We start from the raw sequence: 8267 nt of genomic DNA on the forward strand, positions 1-8267 counted from the left end.
AATTTATTAAAATATATTTTACATCAAAAATTAAAAAAATAAACAATCAGACCAAATATCTCATAAAAGAATTATATTTAATTCTCAAAATTAATTTGAAAAAATTTAAATTTTATTAATAAAAGTTAAAAAATATATAATCAATGTATTTTTTCATAATAATAAAATGAATTAGAAAAAAATGTTAATATCTTAAAATTTATATTTTATTTTTATAAATTGTAAGGATTGAGTATAATTATTTTATGTTAAAAAAAAAACTCAAATTTGATACTATTAAATGAGTTGCATATTTTTAATATTAAAGTAGTGGCTAATTATTCTGAATTTTATAAGTTTAGTAATAACTTTTATTAAAAATTAAAACATTTAAAAATAATTAAACAATTTATTCGCTTATATCTAATTGATGGGCCACTCTTTTATTTTCTTCACTTTTCAAAGGAGTAGAGTCTCAGTCTCGTACATATTTATTAGGCGACGTGTTGACTTCTGCACTGCTAATTACTACACCCATAATTATTGCATTTGGAAAGGGCAGCTCTTTGTTTCTTAAAAATTAGTATTAAATATTTTTTTAAAAAATTAAATCTTTCAATAAAATAGTTTAATTTAATATATGAAAATTAATTAAAAAAATACAATGATTATAAGTATAAAAAAATATATTTGACATTATTTATAAACAAAATATTCTTTAAATTTTTTTAATAAAATAAACTATAATTAAGACCTATGTTGGATACCCATCATTCTAAAGTTTAACTCCGGCATTAATACCATTAAATTCGATTTCATTGGCTGCTAAAAGTTAACTTTAAAACTATAATTTAATGAATCAAGCTGGAAACCACTCAAATAGATTGCACCAACAATTAAGACATTATTGAAGGTAAGGAGATGATTAAATTTTTAGTATTTTTTATATTCATGATGCTGTTTTCCTCCTCTTGATGCTGGGTTCAAAAATAAAATTCACAAGAGAAAAAAAAATATCAGTAGGTTAGTTGACTATCACTCTGATATTTAAATCAGTAATAAAATTTATATTATAGATTAAAGAGGTAAAACTGATTAACCTGCATATTAATGCCAATGTAGGTTTCTGTTAACATTAAGATTATGTAATTGAGTAAAACTATGAGTCTACTTTGCTTCTTATCCTTAAAGTATGAGTAAATATTATTTGGTTCAAATCGAATAAATTGAATTAAATTACCTTAATTCAGTAATTGGATTCGATTTTTAGAATAATTCGGTTCGGTTCGGTTCGATTGTATATTATAAAAATTTTGATTATTTCGGTTTGATTCGATTTTGAAGAGAAAAAATCAATTAAACAGAACTGAATAGTTTTATTGATTTTTTTATGGAGAATTTATGAATTATATGTAATTATATATATATATATATATATTATTTAATTTCATTGATTAATGATTATTAGGTTCAAATTAAATTTAAAATTAGATCAAATAACTTGAAAAATAAGTCTAAATTAAAAAATAATAAAAAATAAAATCGATCATTTTGAATCAAATCGAACCAAAATAGAGCGATTTAGTTTGATTCGATTTTTCATCGATTCGGTTCGGTTCGGTTTTTAAAATATGTAATCCTATTTTTATTATTTAATTTGATTCGATTCGGTTCGGTTCGATTTAAACCAAATGCTCACCCCTACCTTAAAGTGATTCGAGTATCATGAGCGAGGTGAAGTGAATGACTTTTTGTCCGAGTGTCTGTGTATTATGTAATTATTGAGTTCAATTTGCTCTCTACCCATCATTCAGTTATTCATTAGTCATTCCTTAATATTATTTTAGTGATTGTAATATTAATTTACATAAATATTAATATTTTTATAAATTATGAAAATGAATTTCATATTTATAAATATCAAGAGCACATCCCTTATAATTTTCTAAGACAACACATTCATGAGAGTAGAATCTATTATATAGGTTTAAAATCTCGTTTTGTTTTTATTAGTATTTTGTATACATAACATGTTTATATTTTAGATATTTTTTTTATTTTCTAATTTCTTTTTTTAATCATGAATTGAAAGTTTAAGAGTGATGAGTAATTTAAGGAGAAGAGAGAGATGAAAGATGATTTCTAGAATTTACTCTTTTTTAATTTGAACTTTTCATTTAAAGGGTTTTTCTTGTCTTAGTTGTTCGGATATTAACATTTAAATTACGGTTGAGAATATTACTATTTTATTAATTGTAAGAATTTTATAACAATAAAATTATTTTTTAACTTATTTTTTAACAACATTTAAAAGTGTATTTTTTAAGTTAACGAGAGTTAAAAAAAATAAATAATGAAAGTTGATTTAATTAATAAGACTCAATTAACTCTCTTATCAAGATTTACTAATGGTTCTCGGTAAGCAATCTATAAGCCTATTAATAATGAGGCCTTGACTCTAGTTTAGAAAATATTCTCTCACTTAAATTTTAAAAAAAAATAAAGTAATTATGTAATCTCAATCTTAATGAAACTCTTTTATACTTGAATTAATTCAATGGAAGGCCAAGTCCCCCAAAAAGAAATAGTAACAATTAAATTGTTTTTGCAATGAAGATGATAAATACCACTATAAGGTATTATTATTATTATTAAATCAAAAATAAGATATTTTCTTTTAAGGGATTTTGATTCAAAGTTAATTTTTTTTACCATATTTAACCATTAATTTATAGTGATAACTATTAATAAAATGCTTATATTTTATCATGAGAAAAAAAATTGTGAGTTTATTTATGTAAATTACCCAAACATTAATAAAAGAAAATCTCAAACATTATTTTTTTTTTAAATGAATAGAGTCTAATCTCTTATATTTCTACTATTTTGTTTAAAAATAAAGATGATAGTAAATTAAGCTATCCTATATCCAATGTCTACTTGTTATTTTAAAAGTATATGTCATTGAGGAAGGCACTCTATTTCAAGGTCAAGATATGCCATCAATCTCAATGAAAGATTAAAGTATAATTGACAGACTATCTATTAAGAAGAATTATTAAAAAATTTTAAACTCTCGATTAATTTTTTTTTTAAAAGGCATATGCTATTGAATATTTAATTAAAAGTTTTATATTCAAAGTTGATTTGACATAATTTAGTAATTAAAATCTTAATTATCTAAAATATTATTTTTGAAAGGATTAATCAATGAAGGGAAGGTTTAAAGAATTGGGTAAAGTATAAAAAAAAAGAGTATTTTGTAAATTTAGTTATTTTTAATTAGAATTATGTGATTTGAATTTTGATAAATTAATATTTTAATAGAAGTTTTTTAATAAAGAAAATATAAATACTCTAAGGCTGCTAATAAGGTATTGTTTTTATGTCTATTATGTCAATATATTTCATAGATTTGGGCTATTTATATTTTTTAATTAATTAAACTATAAATATTAATTTATCAAAAATTTAAATTATATCATCTCATTTAAAGATGGCAGTTTTTTTTTTTTCTTCTTTTTTAAATTTCTGCTAAAGAAGTTTTGTCATTGCATTTTTGACCTCTGTTTAGATGTGTGAAAAGTAAGGGAAAAGTGAAATCATTTAATGAAAATAATAAGAGAATGGCACTTTTTAGGGGCAAAGGGGGAAAATGCAAAATAACTCTTAAATTACATTTGTTTTACATAAAATAATTATTTAAAAATATTTTTTTTTTATATTTTTTCATATTTTAAACATTTAAGAAATAAATATATTTTTTTAATTTAAAAAAATTATATCATACCTAAAAGAGAATAACTTTAAATTTTAATAATTTTATTAAATATGAAAATATTTTAAGATATAAATATATATTATTAATTTAATATTATAATTAAATAATAAAAAATATTTTTTTAATAAATAAATTTTATAAAAAATATTTTTTATAAAATAAACAGATCTTAATTTTCCTTCCTCTGTCTCCCCTTTTCATATAAGAGAAAACAATTATGTGTCATTATTTTTTTTAATTTTCATCCATCCAAACAATGATAAAGAAAATAATAAATAATTTTTTTCTCTATATAAAGAGAAAATAACAAGAATTATAAGGAAAATTTACTATATATAATAAAATTACAAAATTATCTTTTTTCTATATATATTCTTTATAAAATATGTAAATAAAATCATAAATTCACCACAAATTTTTTTTCCATTACTTTCTCCATTTCCAAATAAGAATAAAAAAATATTTTTTATTTTCCGTTCTTCATATAGCTTCCCCTTTGAAAAAATTCCCAAAATATAGTATTGGGGTTTGTTAGCGGTGGAAGATAGCTGTAAATTGGTGGCTTTTGTGTCAAAAAGCAAAGATTTGGGAAGGTGGAAGCGGAGAAAAAAACAAAAGAAAAAAGAACTTTTGGAAAATTATTTAATATGGAAATCAAAAGTTGGGCACATTAATGGGAAAGAAAAAGAATTTATTATGGGTGTGTGTTCTCATAAAGTGAAAGAGGACAGAGGATGGATTTGACTTGTGAAAACCAAACACCTAATTTTCTATTTGCTGCTTAATTGAAAAAAATAATTGATAAACCTTCTTTGATCTCATATCTAACTCGTGTTACACCATTGAAAATGTCAGTACCTGGAACCTTGTTTGCATGTAATATGCTGTTTTTTTTTAAAGGGAAGGAAGAGCTAGGCTAGGCTACTCTTTAGCCTAGTCCAAGTTGAATTATTTTTCTTGATATTTTTTAGGGAAAACGCCTACTTAGAATTTTAAAATTATTTCAAATAATTATATAAATTTTTAAGTAATTTTAAATTTAATAAAGTACTTAAATTTTTTTAAAAAATTAAATAAATTTTTTAATTTTTAAAAATATATCAAATAAATTATAAAAATAAATAAATTTTTTAATTTTAAAAATAAATAAACAAAATTAAATTATAATTTATTTTTATTATAAATCTAATTAAATTTATTTATAAATATTTTTTAGTGAGTCATTAATAATCTTACGTATTTAATTTACAGTCTATCAATAATTATTTATTTTATCATATAATATATTAATGAATGTTATAATTTAGTTATTGTTGATTAATATTTTATACATTAAAAAATATTTACATATGATCTTAACTAAATTTATATTAAAATCAAATTATAATTTATTTTTTTTAACTACTAATTATTTTTGCAACGTGCAACACACGTTGTTTATATTTGTTTATATACTCATGATTTATTTTTTTATATATAACTTTTTATTAACATTTCTATATAATATAATATTACATATTATATTAATTTTTAATAGTAAAAAATTTAATCATTGTTGTTATAAATCTATAATTTTATGATTTCTTAAAAAGTGTTTGAATTAATATTATAATAAAATTATTAAAATTTGAAAAAAAAAATCCTTTTTTCATCAGGTAAAATTATTTATAAGAGTATTAAAATTATAGAAAATAATTATAAAATTAAATTGCAAAATAATTTCAAAAACAATCATAATAAAGTCATAATTTTAAATATTAAAAAAATTTAAAATAAAATCAGTAAAACATAAGTTTTCTATCTTGTACTAATTGATCTACATTATCAAATAAATTTTATATTATTTTAATTAATTAACTTATAAAATTAATATTTTTCAAAGAACTTATAACCATAGAAATTCACGGTAAAATATCTTTTCGTATTAACAATTTAAATTCATGTCAAAAATTTTTATCTAAGTTTCAATATTTGTTCCATCAGAAATATTAAATTTTTAATATTTTATAATTAGAATTATATTTTTTATTTATTATTATATTAAAAAATGAATTTTTTTAACATTAATATCATAAATAATTTAATATAAATAATTCATACTATTTTTTTCATTCATAAAATCCCCAATCATTCATATTATTATATTTCAATTTTTAATTTAATTTATTTCAAATAGTATAATTTTTTATTAATTAAATGTAACATATCATATAAATTAGATAAATTCATTAATTATTTTATTAGTAAATGTTGTAATTTTAATTTTTTATTTAAAATAAATATTTTATTTGTCTTTTTTATGTAATTGATTTGTAAATATATGCTAATATTTATTTAATTAATTATTTATTAGAGTAACTTAATTATATACATCTTTATTTTTTTTTCTTTTTACCATGTTATCCCGTATTAGATCTTTTTTTGTACGAAATGTATTTTTATCTTATATTAATATTTTTTTCTTTTAAAATATATTTTATTTGAATTACGATATAATTATAGTGCAATAAAACCAACAAAAATAAAATTATATATACTTAATTATTTTTGTCATAATTCAAGCATTTTAAAAAATCTTCTTCTTTTCTAAAAATATTTTTTATATAATTATTCACATATTATAAACAAATTGTAGGTTAATGGATTATAAATATTAAAATTAATAAAAATTATAACATATAAAAGTAATTAACTATAAATTTAAATATTTTCTAAAATTAATGCAATAAAATTAGTTATAATAATTAAATTCCCAAATTCTAATCTTGTTTAGTGTGACACCTTTCACCCGTCTACAGTGTAGCCGAGCAAGGCGTTGCACACTATGTGCCGGAGCACCTTTTTTTTTTACCTTATTTCAATTTATTATTTCTTAATATATTTATTAAAACTCACTAAGTGAAATTTTTACCATTTATATCATTTATTGAAATTATGAATTAATTTGAAATTCTGAAAATTTTACTGAAAATTTGATAGAGTGAAGGCTAAAAATGGAAAAAACAGTTCTTCTGAACCTGTGGAAAACACTCCCAAATATATTTAACACATCCCCAACCTCCAAATAAATTGAACACAGTCCCAACTTTTCTCATCACGTTTTCAATTTTCATTATTTAGTTCATATCATACTCATGCTCAATTTATGAAGAAATATTTAAATTTTATTTATGAACACAATTTACAGATAATTATATCAATATATAATTACATGAGTTTATAGTGTACAGGGCAAAATGAAAGTCTAATTACAAAAATTTACGAAAATACAAAATGTAGTCTAGTGTCCTACCAATGTACTACGATGTGAGGTGATACTGGACACCAAAATGCAGATCTGACTCTCGCCCAGTTTGGGGTTTGATAGGTTCTCGCTCTGTGTCTCCAGTACCTACGCGTCGCAAACAGCAACGCGCTAAGCAATACTGTAACACCCTCCCGGTAGCAACTCCGTACATTCTACTGTTCCGGTGACCGGTGTCGGTCCGGACAGCTAGAACGTCCGGAAAAATATTTAAACTAAAGTGAGGGACCATAATTAACTCAAATATTAATAAGAAAAATTTAGTAAAAAATTTTAGAAATAAAATACAACCAAGTCAAATGAGCTGGTGCCCAAGCGATGGGTAACTAGAGGGAAGTTGCGATTCTCGCAATGAGGAGCCCTAGACCCGGGGAAAAATTCATAAAATAATTTTTGGGACTCCAGAGAAGGGTCATTGAGGTTCCCATGGCATTAGAATGCCAAGAAAATACCTAGAAAAATTTTTCAATCGGTACAGACAATTTTGATCCGTTAAGCCAAATGGAGGGCATTTTGGTCATTTCGCCTTCAGAGGTGATTTTTGGCCGACTTGTCCAGTTGAGTAAATAACTAATATGACATAAAATATGAATAAACATTACTAAAAAAAATTAAATTGAAAATAAGTAGAGAAGAAAAGAATAGAAAATGAGAAAAATACCCATTTATGACATATGGTGATGTCATTTTAAAGCTCCCACCAATCATATATAAACAACCATCTAATTAACTAATGAAAGAGACCAAGAAGACCAAAAAAAATTCTGCTGCTCTTCTTCTTCTTCCTCAAGACGTGACTCTCTTCTCCATAGCCCTCCATAGAAATTTCTTTTATTACTCCCATTTCCCATGAATTTCACCCTAAAACCCTAGAGACCTTTCACTAAAATTTGTCCTTGAACCTTGCAAGACCTTTTGGCAGCCAAGAAGAAGAAAGAAAGTGAAGTTTGGGGCTTGGAAAAATCTGCCCTACAAGAGGTTAGTGCACATATGTATTTAAAAGTCATTAATTCCATGTTAGAGATTTGTAATAGGTAAGAAATTGTGAAATAAATGAACCAAACTCATGTGTATGTCCACCATAGAATTCGGCAGCCCTAAGGAAGGAATGATTTTGATTGTTTTGATGGACTTAGAGTGGACTAGAAATGGTGTTTAAGGTATGTATATGCATGGATAATGAACTAGTGTGCTAATTAAGGT

Source organism: Hevea brasiliensis, chromosome 11, assembly GCF_030052815.1.
Source record: "Hevea brasiliensis isolate MT/VB/25A 57/8 chromosome 11, ASM3005281v1, whole genome shotgun sequence".
In the NCBI taxonomy this organism is placed as follows: Eukaryota; Viridiplantae; Streptophyta; class Magnoliopsida; order Malpighiales; family Euphorbiaceae; genus Hevea; species Hevea brasiliensis.